This window comes from Bufo bufo, chromosome 5 (genome assembly GCF_905171765.1).
Source record: "Bufo bufo chromosome 5, aBufBuf1.1, whole genome shotgun sequence".
NCBI lineage: Eukaryota > Metazoa > Chordata > Amphibia > Anura > Bufonidae > Bufo > Bufo bufo.
In genome coordinates this window covers 172,510,565-172,532,058 of record NC_053393.1, presented here as the reverse complement: position 1 = coordinate 172,532,058, position 21,494 = coordinate 172,510,565, and the positions used below count along the sequence as shown (strand labels likewise).

Genomic DNA, 21,494 nt, shown 5'->3' with positions numbered 1-21,494 from the left:
TTGCATATCTTATAAAGATCGTTTTTGAGGGTTCTATAAGTCCAGGATTGATGCCAGAGGTAACGTTTTTATTAACTGTAAGCATACTAGGGAGCTGTGGGAAGGGTTAAAAAAGTGAAATGCTGGCGACAGACTCCCTTTAATCTGTATGCTAAATTCCAAACAGCAGTGGTGGTAATATCTCAAGCACATGGGAACCAATGGAAATTAGAATAATGATATGACATTTTACACAAAACTTTGCAATAGGCTTTTACTTTTCAGTAATAATTGTTAGCAGCAACCTATGAGATAATGCACGCCATTGTTTCTATACAGGGAAAACAAGATTGGGAAGTGTAGTTAACCATGGGGGTTAAATTAAAGAGAGTGATCCAGTTAATATTATTTTTCTTAAACATGTAAAAATGCTGTAAAAAAAGAATGCTGTAAAAAAACTAGGATACTACATACTCACCTCACCCCGCTACTCTTGTTCCAACCACTCCCAGGTCTCCCACCAAGCTCTGATACTTGGTCACTCTTGACATGCATGAAATGACCACTCAGCCATGGCCGTAACTATAGCCATAACAGCCATAGAACTGGCTATGGGGCTATGCCGGTCTTGACAAGAAATGTTTGACAGAGGAAGCATGTAATTAATGATGAGGCGCAGGCTTCATTATAAATGACCTGCCTCCGCCAGCAGTAAGGCCTAGTTCACACGAACGTGTGTGATCCGTGGCTGCATTGCGGCATGCAAATTGCGGGCCGCAATACACGGCCACAGTTCCGTGTGCATTCCGCATCACGGATGCGGACCCATTCACTTCAATGGGTCCGCAAATCCAGAATTACGGAACGGGACCCCTTGGAAGCACTACGGAGTGCTTCCGTGGGGTTGCGTTCCGTACTTCCGTTCCGCAAAAAGATAGAACATGTCCTATCTTTTTGCGGAACGGGCGGATCGCGGACCCATTAAAGTGAATGGGTCCGCGATCCGATGCGGCTGACCTACGGCCGGCGATCGTGCATTGCGGCCCACAATTTGTGGGCCGCAGCACGGGCACGGGTCACACACGTTCGTGTGAACTCGGCCTAAGGCCTCATGCACACGACCGTTGTTGTGTTCCGTTCCGCAAAATGGGGTTCCGTTGTTCCGTGATCCGTTTTTGTTTCCGTGTGTCTTCCTTGATTTTTGGAGGATCACCAGACATGAAGGAAAGTAAAAAAAAGTCTGTCAAGTTTGCCATGCAAATGATAGGAAAAAAACGGACACAGACGCGCGGACGCGGATGACAATCTTGTGTGCCTCCGCATTTTTTCACGGTCCCATTGACTTGAATGGGTCCGCGAACCATTTTCCATGAAAAAAATAGGACAGGTTATATTTTTTTGACGGACTGGAACCACGGATCACGGACGCGGATGACAAACGGTGCATTAGCCGAGTTTTCAACGGACCCATTGAAACTCAATTGGTCCGCAGAAAATCACGAAAAACGGAACAACGGACACCGAACACAACAACGGTCGTGTGCATGAGGCCTAAGTGTGACAAATTGAAACCTGGAAATCTTGCAGCTGTGGTGGATTTCAGTAATTATTTCCACCAATTTCTGGTGTAAATAATTATGACTGTGCCGGGGTTGATGGCATCACCCATACCCCACCATCTCGCTGCCCCAGTATTACGTAACTAGCGTTCTAAAAATGTCAGTTACAACTGAAAGTCAGAATGGCATTTGAAAAGTTGCAAACCAAGGGTTTTGCAATGTTTTTATGCCAAAAAAAAAGATGTAGGGGGAATGATACATTTTACCCAAAGTACTTTGCAAATATGACTGAAAGTTTCTTCTCAACACTATTTATAATAATCACGTCATTTAAAATGTTATTCTAAAGTCATAGAAAAGAAAAATCAAGCTACCGACACATACCGCTTAGGGCTCATGCACCCGAAGGTATGTATTTTGCGGTCTATAAATCACGGATCTGAAAAAAATACGGATGACCTCCATGTGACATCCGTATTGCATCCATTTTTATTGCTGATCTATTGTAACAATGTCTATCCTTGTCCACAAAATGGACAAGAATAGGACATGTTCTATCTCCTTTGCGGAATGGCCACGCGGACATGGAATCCACGGAGAGTCATTTCCTTTTTTTTCTTTTTGCGGACCCATTGAAGTGAATGGTTCCGCATACAGGCTCCAAAATATAAATAAAAGAATGGACACAGAAAAAAAAAACGTTCATGTGCACGAGCCCTTGGGCTAAATTATAATTATTTACAACGGAGGACTAATGATTGTCTCTTAGTTACATGTGCTACTAATTTCTCATCCTAAAACGTAACGTTAATTTCTCATCATAAAACCATTCCTCTAATTTTCATGTGGTTTAAAACTATCAGCTGTGCCACCCTAGTGACTGCTAGTTGCCCTATAGAATGTACTGGCGCTATTTGTTTGCTGTGCAATATGATCAATAACGGTGCGGAACAGTATTGTCCGCACCCTTTTAACTAGAACCTTCTAGACTATACAACTATTACGATCAGGGCTGTGGAGTCCGTAGATAAATGCTCTGACTCCGACTCCTCAGTTTTTGGTACTTCCGACTCAGACTCAGACTCCTCTGTATTTAATATGCGAATGTATTTTATACATTCCTTGAAGGAAAGAAAGGCAACATACGGTACATCAAGAAACTTTGAAAGTTGCTTCAAAGGCGCTCCGTGAATGCACTATGTAGTGGCAGCGGTATCGCAGCAGAACCGCAAAGTCTGCCGCATAAAGGGATACTCTTGTACTAATATACGATACTCTTGTACTAATTTAAACACGTCCACAGTCCCAGAGCGCAGTATCACAATATTCATTTCAAACTGGCTAGGAAGCTGCTGCCTTCTCCTTTGTATGCTGATCTTCTGCTGAAGATAGGGCAGTGGGAGGATCCAGGAAGGGGCAGGGGAAGGGGCATTTATTGTAAACCATGATTTTCCTAGTAGAATCCCATAGTCATGTTTAAAGTTTAAGCTAACAATCTGAGTTTACAAGTTTTTATAGCCTTAGCTGAATGACAGCAGTTTTTCAAATGGTTTACAGCTTCAGTCTTGAACTATTGACTACCCATTCCCTTCACTTATACAAGTGTCTCTAGTCCTGCAAAAAACATATTTACTTAATCGGTTATCAGCGAGAGGCTAGGTTAACCAAGCAACGTTCCCTGTAACAGCGGAACACAACACAATGAAAAGTATAAGTATTGCCGCTCCTTAACTGTGCGTTGCGTGCCATATAGTGAAGCATATGAAAAGCATGCTTCTTCATGGTCACTTAACGTGTTCGTTTTGCGGTAACGTGACGCACTGCATGCATTGGCCTTTATTCTTACAGTAGAGAAGTACCGTATTTTTCGCAAAAGTGGGGGAAAAATAGCAGTGTATCTTATGGGGCGAATTCTGCGACCGTCCGGGGAATAGGCTGAGAGGGAGGAGGGGCTGGGGGCCGGCATCTGTTTCTGTAATGGCAGCGGGGCCCGGTGCAGTCACTGTATTCTACTACACCGGGCCCCGCTCACTGTAGTATACGGTAATCATATCTAACTTGTGGGTATTGTTAAAGTATTCCAATCATCTTAAATCTAGCGCTGTACTACTTACTACTAACTTCTTGGCAGTCAGGAGGCTAAGTGGGCGCTCGTAGCATAGCTCACTAAGTCACGTGCCTGCTCCGCCCACTTCATGAATGAAGCAGGCACCGGGCCCCGCTGCCATTACAGAAACAGATGCCAGCCCCCATTCACTACACAGGGACACTGTTATGGAGGGGATCTGTGGATGACACATAAGATAAGATGCTATATATGTATCATCCGCAGATGCCCCCATAACAGTGCAATCCACAGATGCCCCCACAATGATCCCCCATAACAGTGCCATCCACAGATGCCCCCATAACAGTGCCATCCACAGATGCCCCCATAGCAGTGCCATCCACAGATGCCACCATAACAGTGCCATCCACAGATGCCCCCATAACAGTGCCATCCACAGATGCCCCCATAACAGTGCCCCCATAACAGTGCCATCCACAGATGCCCCCATAATAGTGCCATCCACAGATGCCCCCATAATAGTGCCATCCACAGATGCCCCCATAACAGTACCATCCACAGATGCCCCCATAACAGTGCTATCCACAGATGTCCCTATAATAGTGTCATCCACAGACCACCATTAGTTCAAAACCCACCAAAAGCACACCTTTTGGTTCAAAATATTTATTTTCTTATTTTCCTCCTCAAAAACCTAGGTGCGTCTTATGGGCAGGTGCGTCTTATAGGGTGAAAAATACGGTTATTAATTATAACTTTTTGTGAATTGTGACATTTAAACTTGCTTTTTTTTAATTATTCCAATTTAAATCGAGTAGGAGTCGGAGTCGGTTCATTTTTTGCCGACTCCAGGTACCCAAAATTGCCTCCGACTCCACAGCCCTGATTACGATGCAGCCAAATCTAAGGTGCACACGCTGTTTAAAAACATTTCACATGCTGCCCCCCCGACATGTTTCGCCAACTCATTGGCATCTTCAGGGGTTGCGTGCAGTCTGCTAGTGAGGGAGGGGGCGGGAACCAGATTTTAAAACCTCCCCTGTTGTGATGTCACTATCCCTTTAAACTAGTTAGTAACTACTTTGTTACGATGTTAATACTATTGTCCAATCGGAAAACAGTTACATCGCTAACTGCGTGTCTCGGCCACTCCTTTCTCCTTGTGCTCCAATCATCCTTTCTTGTCCTCTGCTCATGCACTACGACTTGAATGCAGGTCCGTAGTTCTATCTTTTCTGCGCATGTCATGGGACTTATAAAGGCACTGGGATTAATTTAAACTATTGCGCTTGCGCTACAACTTTGAAATACAAGAACACCATTGTCCTTTTCTGCGCAGGTCTACGAACTTATCTTCCATTAGACTCCGACCTGTATCTGCGCATGTGTCAGAACTTATACTCCTTTACTAGTAAGATGCTATGACTGCGCATACTCTCAAACTTAGCCTGATGTCAGTAAATTGGCTGTGTCCAGTGCGCATGCCCGTATACTTATATTATCGTTTCGTTCAAGTCTTGATGTATTCTGGCCATGCGCCTGAACTTAGTAATGAAAATGATCTTTACGATCTATACTGCGCATATCATTGCATTTCTATTCGTGCAGGGATAGAGTCTTTTCTGCGCATGTGATGGAACACTTTAAGAGTGAGGACATCATTGTCTATCATTGCGCAGGTCCTTGGACTTATCTTACTTTGAACTCATACCTCTTATTGCGCATGCGTCCGGACTTGTGCTCTTACACTATCGAAATGTTAAGACTGCGCATATTCTCGGATATAGTCTGGAGCTAGCAAGTTTCTTGTATATTATACACATGCCTGTATACTTATACTTACCCTTCCCCTCCAATCTGTACTTGATATCTTCTACCTATATGCTCGAACGTCAACACAGATCATCTGTTCCATCTATTCTCCTCATGTCTTAGAGCCTTTATTAGTACGGGTATAGATTGCCTATTTTCCATACCTTCATACTCAGAATGTTATGGAACACTGCTGTTTGTACTGAGCACTTCTACACGTACCCACATATATACAGTACAGACCAAAAGTTTGGACACACCTCATTCAAAGAGTTTTCTTTATTTTCATGACTATGAAAATTGTAGATTCACACTGAAGGCATCAAAACTATGAATTAACACATGTGGAATTATATACATAACAAACAAATGTGAAACAACTGAAAATATGTCATATTCTAGGTTCTTCAAAGTAGCCACCTTTTGCTTTGATTACTGCTTTGCACACTCTTGGCATTCTCTTGATGAGCTTCAAGAGGTAGTCCCCTGAAATGGTTTTCACTTCACAGGTGTGCCCTGTCAGGTTTAATAAGTGGTATTTCTTGCCTTATAAATGGGGTTGGGACCATCAGTTGCATTGAGGAGAAGTCAGGTGGATACACAGCTGATAGTCCTACTGAATAGACTGTTAGAATTTGTATTATGGCAAGAAAAAAGCAGCTAAGTAAAGAAAAACTAGTGGCCATCATTACTTTAAGAAATGAAGGTCAGTCAGTCAACCGAAAAATTGGGAAAACTTTGAAAGTAAGGGCTATTTGACCATGAAGGAGAGTGATGGGGTGCTGCGCCAGATGACCTGGCCTCCACAGTTACCGGACCTAAACCCAATCGAGATGGTTTGGGGTGAGCTGGACCGCAGAGTGAAGGCAAAAGGGCCAACAAGTGCTAAGCATCTCTGGGAACTCCTTCAAGACTGTTGGAAGACCATTTCAGGGGACTACCTCTTGAAGCTCATCAAGAGAATGCCAAGAGTGTGCAAAGCAGTAATCAAAGCAAAAAGGTGGCTACTTTGAAGAACCTAGAATATGACACATTTTCAGTTGTTTCACACTTGTTTGTTATGTATATAATTCCACATGTGTTAATTCATAGTTTTGATGCCTTCCTAGTCATGAAAATAAAGAAAACTCTTTGAATGAGAAGGTGTGTCCAAACTTTTGGTCTGTACTGTATATATGCAGTTATTTATTTATTACGCTCTAATATGCCGGTTGTTATTAGATACAGCAGAGGACTCTAATATTATGAACATCATGGTTCTAGCGATTCATGACCATTTAACTGGAATATAAATTATTTGTTATATTTGTTGCATTTTATGCGAGTGGAATCACTTTTCAACTTACATTGCACAAATAGCATTTATCTGCTGTATAAACCATGATTATCATATCTGCATATTGTATTTATTATACTAGGTGCGGCTAGATTCGAGGAGAGGCACAGGCAATGGAACTGGCAATACCGAAAGCGATCCATCTCCACAGGGATATGACATCACAACACGGGTTCATAGGTAAATCAATTTTTTCGATATTTCATACTATTTGTGCTTTGATTAGGTTCATAAACGCCCTCCCTTATGTTTACTGTGATATTTGTTTGAAAAATAGAGGCATTTTATTAGTTAATTCTACAGTATAAATACTTAGGCTGAATTCACTCTTCCGTTATTTGGTCAGTTATTTCCATCAGTTATTGTGAGCCAAAACCAGGTGCTGGTCAAAAACACAGAACAGGTGCAGATCTTTCCATTGATCCCTGAGTCGGCTTCACTACTGGTTTGGCGCACAATAAGGGCTCATGCACACAAACGTATTTTCTTTCCTGGTCCGTTATGTTTTTTTGCGGACCATATGTGTAACCATTCATTTTAATGGATCCGCAAAAAAAATTGAATTTACTCCGTGTGCATTCCGTTTCCGTATCGCAAAAAAAATAGAACATGTCCTATTACTGTCTGCATTACGGACAAGGATAGGACTGTTCTATTAGGGACCAGCTGTTCTGTTCTGCAAAATACGGAATGCACATGGACGTCATCTGTATTTTTTGCAGATCCGTTTTTTGCGGACCGCAAAATACATACGGTCGTGTGCATAAGCCCTAACTGATGGAAACAACAGACCAAATAACTTAAGTATGAACTCAGCCTTACATATAAACAAGTATAAAAATGTGTAACGTTCTAGAGAACAGCAGCATTTATCTTCATTGCTATTCATACTCATCTTTTCGCAGCTCATATATCTTGCCTAAACCTGTCATTTTACATTAGGGAGATCCTTCTGCATTGTCAAAAATTACAGAAACACACAATATAGATTATTGTATTGCATGCTCAGTGTTTTTCTGATATTGTTGTATCCTAACAGCAAGGTGGGTGCCTAGGCATAGTACATTAAGAAAATCTGGCCAGTGGGTTTAATATGAAACATACTTGAAGAATTGTCATAATGCGTAAATGACAAAATTAGTATCATCACACAGCATTAAGCTCAAGAAATGCTTATGCATATCCATGTATTCAAACTTTAAAGGAACACTCCAGGCAAAAGAACAGGAAAAGTAAAGTAAAACACTAAGCAAATGAAAGGTATTCACATTAAAGATTTTATGACATATCCCTAAAATATTTCTGGGACTGCAAGCAATAATGAAAAGCGTTTCTCCTGCGCAGTAACGCTTCCTGCCGCCCACTGTACAGGGTGCCACAACACAGAACCATTCAAGAAAATCTTTAAAAATCTGTAATTTATCACATAATTCTAAAAGCTAAATTCAGTGCAATGCTATGGTTTTGCAGATACACAAGATCATACAGATCATGTAAGGTGCAATCCTGTCTGTACATGAGACTCATCACGATCATAGAAAGATGGTGCCTTGCACCTCAGTCTCCGATCAATGCTTTGACCATGTCAGTGATTTAACTTACTACATCCACTGAATACCATAGACATCATTAGCATTTTTAGTGGTATATTTAAACTGTTATTTCTTGTTCTATCCACGAAGCAGAATGTATCTGAATTATATCATTGAACTTTAGCAGGAAATGTTCTTGACAATCATTAATGGATTAATTTGCATCTGAAAATTACGTACATGAGTCTTCTGTGTTGGGTCATGAACGTAGAAGTCAGTTTTATTGAATAAAGGCAATGGGGGGCATTTATCAAAACTGGTACTAAGGAATACTGGCTTAGTTGCCCTTAGCAACTGGTCAGCTTGACCGGTTGCTCAGAAAAATGAGAGGTGGGATCTAATTGGTTGCTATAGGCCACTAAGCCAGTTTTCCTTAGCACTAGTTTTTAAAAATGTTCCCCATAATGTCATCATATCTGCTAATTGTCTGATGCTGGAATTCATTTAACCAAAAACATGAAGTTATTTTTTTGTTAATTTTGCTGCTGTAATTAAGTGCTATGTTGCTTCTTTATTTTATTATAGATAATATTATTAAGTGTTATTGCGATCCTTCTGCTGTGAAAGTACATTACATTCTTATATAAGATATGCAATAGCTGAGCCTCAGGAGAAAATGCTATTCCATGCTTTGCCACCAAATCAAAGATGACCTCACATTCCACTGTATATCATTACATCATGCTATATGTGCAGAATAATGCAAAAAAGCCCCCCAAAGTATAATGATACTTTCATGCTAAGAGAAACTGTGCAGTCACCAATTCATGTGCAGAAAAGTCATAAGACCAGGGGCGTACAGAAATCTCATAGCAAAACTTACTATGAGCCCTCCTGCACCATCAATTTCCCAATACACGCACATTTCCTGGGGGAGCCAAAAGCATAAGGCCTCTTTCACACGGGCGTCATGGTTTTGGGCCGGATAAGATGCGGATGCGTCGTGGGAAAGTGCGTGATTTTTCCGTGCGAGTGCAAAACATTGTAATGTGTTTTGCACTCGTGTGAGAAAAATCGGCATGTTTGGTACCCAAACCCGAACTTCTTCACAGAAGTTCGGGTTTGGGTTAGGTGTTGTGTAGATTGTATTATTTTCCCTTATAACATGGTTATAAGGGAAAATAATAGCATTCTTAATACAGAATGCTTACTAAAATAGGGCTGGAGGGGTTATTAAAAAAATAAAATAAAAAATGTAACTCACCTTAATCCACTTGTTCACGGCTTCTCTTCTTTCTTCAGGACCTGGGTAAAGGACCTTTGATGACATCACTGCGCGCATCACATGATCTATCACCATAGTGATGGATCATGTGACGGACCATGTGATGAGCACAGTGATGTCACCACAGGTCCTTTTCCTACTGCACAGTAAAGATGAGGACAGAAGAGAAGCCGGGCTGCGCAAACAAGTGGATTAAGGTGAGTTAAATAAATTTTTATTTTTTTTAACCCCTCCAGCCCTATTTTAATACGCATTCTGTATTAAGAATGCTATTATTTTCCCTTATAACCATGTTATAAGGGAAAATAACAAAGATCGGGTCCCCATCCCAATCGTCTACTAGCAACCGTGAGTGAAAATCGCACCGCATCTGCACTTGCCTGCGGATGCTTGCGATTTTCATGCAGCCCCATTCACTTCTATGGGGCCTGCGTTGCGTGAAAAATGCACAAAGTAGAGCATGCTGCGATTTTCACACAACGCACAAGTAATGCGTGAAAATCACCGTTCATGTGCACAGCCCCATAGAAATGAATGAGTCCAGATTCAGTGCGGGTGCAATGCGTTCACCTCACGCATTGCACCCATGCGGAAATCTTGCCCGTGTGAAAGAGGCCTAACACCCCAGATTTCTGAATAATTCATGATTTTTTTAAGCAGAAGTTTGTATCAAGGGGCCAACACACTGAGCTTGCTCCATACATTGAGCGTGCCAGCTGTATAATACAGCAAGCACCAGGGTGCAATGACTGGAATCGGCAATCAACCCAAATCTGGTAATTTTGTTCTTCAGATTTTGCTGTCAATGGCGACCGCGACATCTGTGACGTTAGGTAGACGAAAGGGGCTCCCTCTGCCTTCTGTTCAAAGACCTCTCCAATTAGTTACCATGACAGCCTAGGACCTTCTGATAGCTCCCAGGCCTGTCAAGGTTAACTGCCTGTAAAGCTGTGTACAAGGCACGGCTCAGTAGGCAGTATTTCAGTGATTGCAATAGTATTCTATTAATTTCCTCCAAATAGCATTGTTACATCACTAAGCAGTGGATGCGTACATAACCAACATGCTAACCATATGGCTATAGTGTATTAGTGCATGGAGAGGCACCAGTTGCCCCGGATGCCTAAGCGGGCCCAAAGGCCCCTGCTACATAAGTAGACATCTGTATTAAAAATAGACTTGTAGCTGCAAGTTACACCTCTGTCTCATACAGTGCTTCTGTTCTTGTATGTTGATCTACCCCCCTCCAGGAATACAGCCTGGCTGTGACTGCTACGCCATCTACTATAAACAAGCACATCTCATAGAACAATTTTTTGCTTCTCAAAAATAACAACAGACAGCCAAAAATATGGCACACATAAAATCAGTGGCCTCATTTGAACTGATTAGAAAATAAGAGCCAAACTTTGGTTGAGCCCTGACAGAACATTAGAAAAGCAGTAAGTCTCCAGGAAACTATTTCAGGTGAAAAGTAATTATCTCAGGTACTCGAACTGAGGGAAAAGTAATTATCCAAGGTACTCGAACAGGAATAAAATAAATATAAATTGAAAAAGAAGGTTAGGAAATGCATTAAATCATGTAATGTATGTTTCAAATGAACATTTAATCAGGTCCCACAATTCCTTATTAGCAGAGAAATTGGTCTCCTTAGACAAGAAACACTTTAACATTTCAGACGGATGTGATGAAGCACTTTCCCTATTCTCCTACAATGGACAACTAACATAACTGAAGAAGAATAACAACGGTACTGTCTAAATTCCAGTAAGACAGTGTTTGGAGTCACTTTAGACTACATACAGGGACCTTAACCAGCAATTCATGGAAATTTGAAGTGATCGAGGGTCCTTTATATATGTGCAGATGATCAGATTATAGGGAATGAAGAAGATGCTTCTGATTACTGCCAGATCATCAGCAGAGAGGAGGGATGCAGTTACATGCAGCAATCAGCTCTGCTGTATGGGGACAAGCGATCGATACACCAATCACTTGTTTCCCAAGAAAATCATTGTTCAAGAGCAGCAGATCATTGATTAGACAAAACGATCTGCTGCAAAGGTACAATGATTTTCCATGCCAACAGAACAACACCTGATGAATTGACCAAGCGTTTGCTCATTCATTGGGTGATTGCCAGCACCTTTTACACAGGCACATTATCGGGAACCATTGTTTATACAAACATTCATCCTTAATAATTAGCCAGATAATTTGCCTGATTGTCTGAAGGTAAGCCAAAACGTGCATCAACCTGGCTGCACACACCATGGGTAATGTTACTACAGTATGTTGTTGCTTTAACATGATTTGACCATATTTTTTTGGGGTGTTGTTGAATAGGAGATATATATTGTTATGTTTGGCCTCACTACTAATCTGTTTATATATCTGGTCTGGTGGTTGATGATTTTTTGATCTACTACCACTATACCTCATATACTTTCAGCCTCCTTGCCTTATTTATATATGTCATACTTGATTGATTTATCCCTGGGTGGTGTGGGTTACCAGTGATGACGCCTTTTTTCTGCCCTCTCATCCTTTTTTCATTTTACAGTATGTATTGTACTTTTTATTAATTTACAAATAAAGATTTTCAGAATTTTGGCATTTTGTGGCCCATGCTCTCTGTAAGTTTTTCTGTGACACTAGTGCAGACTCTTATTTTTTATGTTATGTATCCATGCTTTCACACTCTGACCCATATGTAAAGATAACAAGGCACATTTTGTGTAAGTCTGCATTTTTAGACTCTGTGCCGTATTGATCAAATGGTACATGCTGTTTGTTAAGGTTATGACGTTGTGGTCCTTTCGGGTCATTTGCCAGCTGCAGTCAAGATCCGTGTAGCCAATTACTGTAGGTCGCAGCTGCTTCCTATTTAACTAATAAAGACTGCACTGTATAGACGGTCTGAATTCTCAATGGCCACGCAGTATTGAAGCCTATGTAGTCATACCCTGCAACTGTTGCATCTTTAAATCTGACACTTTTGTACAGAAATGCTATTTCAGTTTTTCTACACCATCCCCCCTACTGGAGTGACCGTGACTTTTTAAAAAAAAAAGTCTCACCAATACATCTAGAGTAAAACATATTAACATACTTAGCCACTTCTACTTTTCAAGTTTGGAGTGGTGTAAAAATGCAAAAAGTTGCAAATTTATGTGCAAATAATCCCACAAAAGCCTTTTTTTTTGGGGAACTTTTTGAAGCCAGAATTCTGGAGTGTAAGATGTGATAAATTCCCTCCAATGAGCCTATGGGACCTGTGGACTATTGGCCACCCATTTTCTAAGCTGTTAATTGCCAACTAGTTGCGGCATACAGTAAAAGAAGTATAAGGAAATAAGTGGCAAATTGTCTTTTTAACAAAAAATATATATACTAGCCGGCTACTAATAAGGTCCTTTTACACGGACCGATAATTAAGCCAATTGTCAGGGATGAGCACTTGTAGAAATTCTCATTCCTGATAACTGGTCTTAGTAAAAGGTGTCGGCCATCACCCAATGAACGAGCAAACTCTCATTTATCGGCACTATAAATCATCATCTCTGTGCAGCAGATCGGCCTGTGTCCCCATGCAGCGGAGGTGACTGCAGCAAATAAATGCAGCCCTCATCTCCGCTGACGATCAGTCAATTATCAAGAACGATTGGTTAGTTCCCCATAATTTCATAAAACATTGGTCCTCTCAGGAACTTAGTGAGCAGAAGTGTGGTCTCCCTAGACCAAGATTTATATGAGCCACCATGGCAATCAGCTGATACTGATGCCATTAACAAGCAGCATTCTTTTATGGAGCAGTTACTGTCAGCTGCTCATTTCCCCTGCAACATAGAAAATGTAGTATTTCATGAGACCATTCAAATGCTCTCCACTTTGTCTTATTTAAAGGAGTCCCAAGAAGGGCACCCCAAGGTTCACTATGGATGGCATAACTACTCTATAGTATGTCCATCTCGAGCTGCTCAATAGAGATGTAGGGGAACTTTTGAAATTTGTAGGGGTTAATTTTTATCAAATAGTAAAATATTAATTCAATCTTAAAAATGTGAGGACATCTTTTCTAGTCATAAAGATGATGTGTCAATTCTTGCTGTGCAACTCCATTGAATTAGTGCATTCATCTTGCTAATCACGATCTTATTTTGCTAGTCTGAAAATCATCTCTGTGTTCTACTAGGACTTTATTTCCTATTACTTATATGGCACCAACCTATTCTACAGCACTGTACAGAGATTGTTAATCACATCAAGGTTCACAATCAAATTTTCTTATCTCAGACACCTACACACTTACATAAAAAGCCAATAAAAGCAGTTTTCCAAGATTTGCCCAAATCAGGGACCATATAACTTAGTCCAAGGCAAATGTTGTGTAAAATAAATGTACTCAACTTTAAAATATCCAATTGGACCCTCATCACTTCTCTGGTCCCCACTGGGCCTGTAGTGATGTGTAATTCATAATTCATGTGACTGATGCAGCCAATCAACGGCCTCTGGCGTCACATGCATGAGAAGCAATGAAGAATGGAACATGACTGCTGCAAGCCCAGGGATCTTGGCACCTCAGTGGTAATTGTTTTACTTATTATTTTTACGCAGCCCATGCTCTGTGTCAAGTTTTTAAGTATGTTTTCTGGACTGTAGGAAGCCCACAAAAACACGTTAAACATACAAACTCCATGCAGATATTGTTCTTAGATTCACTTCCTGGTAAAAAGGTTCAGCTAACTTCATCAAGCAATGAAAAACATTTAAAGTTTTAATCAATATAAAATAAGCATTTAAAAGTACTGTCTGAGATAATTAAAAAGCTCAGCGTGGTTGGGGGCGGTGCTGAAGGTGTGGCAGAGAAAGGAGAAGTGCATCATGGGTTTGGTTGGATACAGCAACAGGAAGTGCTACATACAAGGTGTAAAGAAACCAGATGATTACATTTATTTGGTGAAAATTGATCAGAAGAGTCCAAATTGAAAAAGAAAAAAGCATGGGGAAGATATACATGACGTAAGCAACTACATGTCTGTACCTGATGAAAACCATAGTAATCCTGTAAAAAAAACCTTTAATGTTAACATATATGTTTTATATGGTGAATTAGGCTGATTTTAAAGGATGGCTGATCAAAATGCTCTGTACTGCTGCAGACGCCGGGAGGCTATCGGAAGCTGCATGCACATAAAAAGACCGCTTTACAGATTGCATCGTAATATATCTGCAGCCTACATATACTATAAGTCGGCTGAGATACATGTGAAGCATTATTAAGTCTCTCTGAGTACCGTACCCCGGCAACACAATCTGTATTGGATATATACTACAGATACGTTCCCTTGCATGTCACAATCTATGAGGCCAGCCGTAATCAGGTGGCTGTCACTATAGGAAAATATCGGGTATATTACCCACGTCCGTGGGTAGATAGACAATATTCTATCAATGTCATATATTACTAATTTAAATATCATCTAAATATTAAGGCACTATTTATACCCCTATCATTCTGTGTGTAATTTGTCCCCTGATGAACTCAAAGACAATAAGGGTGAAACGCGTTGGAATGAGGAGGTCATCAATTTAGATGGCATCTAAATGTTCTTGAATTAAAGGGATATTGATGTCACCAATTTTAGTTGACGCCAAACACTCTGCTAAATTAGTAGATGAGATTTTGTGCTATTTGACAATTGATAATGTGCATCTATGACTACAATTAGGATATAGATTGATCATCACATTACTTATCGTTGAATCTCTGTTTTAATATAAAAAAAAAATTCACTGTATATCTGTTTTTGTTTTTTTTGCATTTATAGTCGCTAGGTATCACAATGATGATTTATTAATAACATGGCATACACTAGCTATCAGGGACATCCCTAATCAGGGCCATCCGAGGGTACCCAGGAGGTTCCTGATATGGGATTGCCCTTATTGGGGCGGCTATTCAGTTTACAGGCAGGGCATCAATAGCGAGAGGGTCAGCTATAGGGAGAGAGCCCATAGCTTAATAGTAGGCCCAACCCTTGCCATGTACTAACCCTAATATCAAGCACCAACCTTGCGCTATTGCTAAATTTTTTTATGTTTGTTTATCACTTTGTTCTATGTTGGAGGGTCTTTTGTGTATGTTTTAGATAACATTAAAAGCTAAGTTTTAAGGGTGGTAGCCTGTGAATTAGAGTACTAGAATTTGCCACTTTATATAAATCAATACCTATAGGCAGGTTATAGTCTGAACTGTAATACTGATTAAAATGAAAGAAAGATTTAAATATTGTTTTGTAAAGTTAAGAAAGACAGAATATGAATAAATGATTAACACAGATATTAATAAAACCACAAATTCAAATATGTTAAGCATAATTAAAACTCTGTTCTTTGTAAATGAATGAACATGTTTATGGCAGCTGCCAGCATGATTTGTACTCTATTTTAAGTGACCTAAGAAGCTAGACTTATTTAAATAGCTGTAAAGGCTACAAGGCCTTTGTGGTCTTCAACTCTTAAAACAACGTCCTTACTTTGAAAATCTCTTGTGTGCAAAATCTCTAATATGAAAATATATGAAAACTTGCACTGAACACGATGGTACCAAGCAGCTGGTTCCAGGGCACAGCTTTGCTAGAAATGTTAATTCTCAATAGCACCCCTGGGTGTTCTTTCAGGAAGTATGTAAATTTGATTTAAAGAAAATTACATTTTAGGTTCTGCGGCAACTCTTACAGAGGTGCTGGGAACTATATAAAATAGAACATTAAGGTCGACAAGAAGAGCAAAGTGTTTTGCATGTTAAATGAGCCACACATGCATTTAGGACACAGTAGTGTGGGGAATAGGAAGTATAGAATGTATCTCTTAACCTTTTTGACTGTCCAAAGACATACTGTCAAAATATGAATTGAAATAAGGCTGCACGGGAGATTTATCAATACTGTATATTCAAGTCTCTCCCTCGGAACCAATTTTTTTATAGAACATTGGGGGAAATTTATTAAAGGGGTTATCCCATCTTAGACAATGGGGGCATATCGCACCTACAAGGAGAACGGAGCCGGGGAGAGTTGTGGCTGGAGGACCCCGTCCACCACCAGGCGCAGCTCCCCACCTCTCCCATTCAAGCGAATGGGAGCTCACCGCGCATGCGCGGCCACCACTCCTATTCATTTCTATGGGGTCGACGGAAATAGCCGAGCCAGCGCTCGGCTATTTTCGGCGGCTCCATAGAAACGAATGGAGGGCGGCTGCACATGAGCAGTGTGCCCTCCTCAACTTTCTCCACTCTGTTCTCCTTGTAGGTGCACCCGCAACTGGGTGGGACCCGCAATTATCAGACAATGAGGGGCATATCCTAGCGATATGCCCCCATTGTCTAAGATGGAATAACCCCTTTAAGTAATTTAGGCTACAATAGTGGTGTATTAAAGTTGCAGATTTTGTTGTAAAACATGCAACTGTTCCACCTTCACTCCACTTTTCAGAAATGGTGGGAAAAAGGGCCTAGTGAGGGTGGGGGGCGTCACAGAAGGTCTACCACATTTATCTTTATGCATGCTAGTTTTCTGGCATGAATAAAGACATAAATCTACTGCAGCTAGGAGGCTGCCGTGCATTTTAGACTGTTGCACAGCCTAACAGGGATGCACCAAATCTATGAGAGACCTGCCCCTCTACATAAACTTGGCACATCCTCCAACTGTGCAGGGAAATCAAGACTAGTGTGGAAAACGTTGGTCTTGATAAATGCCCACCATACATCCTATGAATGAACTTGGCGATGGATAAAAACAACATCAGGTTTGACCTGGAGTTGTTTTTCAACACTTTTCTTATTAGTTAAAAGGACAGTACAGGATTAGAAAAATATGGTTTCTTATTTCCAAAAACAGTGCCACACCCATCCTCAGGTTGTGTGTGGCATTAGCACTCAGCCCCATTTACTTCAACAGAGCTGAGCTGCAATAACACACAGACCCATGGGCAGGTGTGATTTCAGGAGTAATGCAGCCATGTTTTTCCAATCCTGTACAACTTCTTTAAACCTAGAAAACCCCACTGAGAAACATGTTGGGTAATATCTGCTGGACTGCTTACAGGACATGTCAGGTGATCATTTCATTATTTAATAGTTCATTGTAAATTGATTTCAAATAAATGGTTTTATGCTATGGTTTATTTTTCTATGCATGAGCTGAGAAGTTAGAGAAGAGGGTTATGTTATTGAGACCAAAAGCCAAAGATAGAAGGGACACCAAGATGAGGTGCATTTTTCAGGGAGTAGATGCATATTAAATGACTAACCAGTCTAACTATCAATATATACACTGCTCAAAAAAATAAAGGGAACACAAAAATAACACATCCTAGATCTGAATTAATTAAATATTCTTCTGAAATACTTTGTTCTTTACATAGTTGAATGTGCTGACAACAAAATCACACAAAAATTAAAAAATGGAAATCAAATTTTTCAACCCATGGAGGTCTGGATTTGGATTCACACTCAAAATTAAAGTGGAAAAACACACTACAGGCTGATCCAACTTTGATGTAATGTCCTTAAAACAAGTCAAAATGAGGCTCAGTAGTGTTTGGCCTCCACGTGCCTGTATGACCTCCCTACAACGCCTGTGCATGCTCCTGATGAGGTGGCGGACGGTCTCCTGAGGGATCTCCTCCCAGACCTGGACTAAAGCATCTGCCAACTCCTGGACAGTCTGTGGTGCAACGTGACGTTGGTGGATAGAGCGAGACATGATGTCCCAGATGTGCTCAATTGGATTCAGGTCTGGGGAACGGGCGGGTCAGTCCATAGCATCAATGCCTTCGTCTTGCAGGAACTGCTGACACACTCCAGCCACATGAGGTCTAGCATTGTCTTGCATTAGGAGGAACCCAGGGCCAACTGCACCAGCATGTGGTCTCACAAGGAGTCTGAGGATCTCATCTCGGTACCTAATGTCAGTCAGGCTACCTCTGGCGAGCACATTGAGGGCTGTGTGGCCCTCCAAAGAAATGCCACCCCACACCATTACTGACCCAATGCCAAACCAGTCATGCTGGAGGATGTTGCAGGCAGCAGAACATTCTCCACGGCGTCTCCAGACTCTGTCACGTCTGTCACATGTGCTCAGTGTGAACCTGCTTTCATCTGTGAAGAGCACAGGGCGCCAGTGGCGAATTTGCCAATCTTGGTGTTCTCTGGCAAATGCCAAACGTCCTGCACGGTGTTGGGCTGTAAGCACAACCCCCACCTGTGGACGTCGGGCCCTCATATCACCCTCATGGAGTCTGTTTCTGACCGTTTGAGCAGACACATGCACATTTGAGGCCTGCTGGAGGTCATTTTGCAGGGCTCTGGCAGTGCTCCTCCTGTTCCTCCTTGTACAAAGGCGGAGGTAGCGGTCCGGCTGCTGGGTTGTTGCCCTCCTACGGCCGCCTCCACGTCTCCTGATGTACTGGCCTGTCTCCTGGTAGCGCCTCCATGCTCTGGACACTACGCTGACAGACACAGCAAACCTTCTTGCCACAGCTCGCATTGATGTGCCATCCTGGATAAGCTGCACTACCTGAGCCACTTGTGTAGGTTGTAGACTCCGTCTCATGCTACCACTAGAGTGAAAGCACCGCCAGCATTCAAAAGTGACCAAAACATAAGCCAGGAAGCATAGGAACTGAGAAGTGGTCTGTGGTCACCACCTGCAGAACCACTCCTTTATTGGGGGTGTCTTGCTAATTGCCTATAATTTCCACCTGTTGTCTATTCCATTTGCACAACAGCATGTGAAATTGATTGTCACTCAGTGTTGCTTCCTAAGTGGACAGTTTGATTTCACAGAAGTGTGATTGTTACATTGTGCTGTTTAAGTGTTCACTTTATTTTTTTGAGCAGTGTATTTTTAAAAGGAATCTGTCCACAGGTTTATGCTGGGCAGCATAAACTGGTGACACAGACCTTCTTTAAAACTTCCAGTCACCTTTTCTTGCATAGATATTTGCTTAAAGCGACTGGTGAACAGCCCCAAAGGGACTCACGTGCAAGAGTCTTCTCAATGTTCGGCATGCAGTTGGGAGTGCTTAAGGTCATGAGGTCCGAACAGCACTGCCACCCGCTACTGATTAGCCGCTTTGTCCCTATACATAGTCTAGGAAGAAAGCTGTCAATCATCTGCGACAAGGTGTGGGGAGATGCAGGTCATCAGTATCAGGATTCCAGCATTCAGGTACCACTAGGACCGTTCACAAATGTTTTAAAGAAAACAACTACCCAAAAAAGCATTTAACTTAGGGTCTCTGTCTCCAGTTTATACTGTCCTCAAATAGGCCAACATAAACCTGGTAAAAGATTTCCACTAACTTTGACATAGGCGAATCCTTGTTCTAGGCAAATGCTACAATTCGCTGTGTTAGTAATATTACACACAAGGAAAAGACAATAAGACTCCTTTACCACACAGGAGATTGACTTCTAAGAATATGTATGAATTCATCTAAAAGATTTCAGAGCAATTGAATATTTATAACACAGGAGATTGATTTTCAGGAATACATTTGAATTCATCTTACACGTGATCATGTATGTTTCAGCATAAAAAGTAGATAATATGAACAATGTCACCCCAATGGTATTATTGGGGCACAAGTATAATACATTTATTTATCCGCTTTAAATACTCTCCGGTCATGCTTTCCCCACTTTAGGAAAAAGGCATCAGCAGGTCGCCATATACCTGACCCCTTGAAGGAAATTTTTGTCATCTATTTGTCTCTAGATACAATAGAGGAAAAAGAAAGTTGACTGGAGATATTTCAACTCAAAAAGTCTTTTCATCTTTTCGCCACAAGACAAATTAGATTAGCAAGTAACCAGACCTCAAATCTATTTGCTCTTTAATAATTTAAGCACTTAAAGGTCAAGCAGCTCTTTTCTGTTCTCCTTTATCACAGTCCAAGTGCTAATGAAAAATAACTAAATCCCATCGTCTGTCTAATTTCCACCCAGCGCCGACTACCTGATGTAAATTAACACATGATTACCTCCTGTGCCAGGGCTGCTGCTTGGACAGAACTCTGTATTTTTATTGCTACAAAATGAGGACACTGAAGAAAAATTGGATTAATATTTTTTAAACCTAAAATCCTTTGCACATTGATTAGTTTATGTTATTTGAGGTTCAGTCTGAAAATTTCTACCACCTCACAAAACGACGATAAAAAGTAAATTACTTCACTGTAATTAATTCCTAATCTTTACACCAGAGATAATGTACGAGTATATTATAAAATAGTAGAAAACTGCAATGCAGTGCATAAAAATATCCCATTGGCTTCACAAATATGATTTTGTGTTGCTGTTAAATATAAAAGCAGAACATGGGTATCTATCATAGTTTTGCTGCAGTTTTCCACTCACTGATTGAAATCTGGATACTAGCAACACACATTTGTGTGCCAAATTTATGAAAGCGTGCATCCTAATTATATATTTGGTGTGAATGCAATGTGGTTTACACCTGTATGTAGAAAAGTACATCGGGGGGTTTTCTTTGCATGGAGATGTAATTTTAGTGCATTATTTTAAAAAATCACATATATTAAATGTGCCATAATCCAGGTCTAATCCCCTTTTTGTCACTTAAACATAGACCACTTTGAAAAGTGGCAAGGCTCAGTAAATGTTGCAATATTTGACCAAAAGTGTAAAAAAAAAAAAAAAGCAGCAATCATCATGACTTGCAATATTTTATGACAAAAATTGGACATATCTGATTTATTAAATGTCCTCCATTAGGTTTAATAACTATTCTTATGCCCCATGTCATATTCCTCCTAAAAATGTATGATTAAGTTAACAAGAAGTTACCATTTGGGGTCTGCCACTGTCCAATTGGCTCTGACTGTG

General features: G+C 40.9%; 1 protein-coding gene across 1 annotated transcript in view; it reads right to left on the bottom strand.

The window, feature by feature from the left end:
• The window catches only part of PTPRM (protein tyrosine phosphatase receptor type M), an 855,321-nt gene that overhangs the window by 340,172 nt on the left and 493,655 nt on the right, over positions 1–21,494 (bottom strand).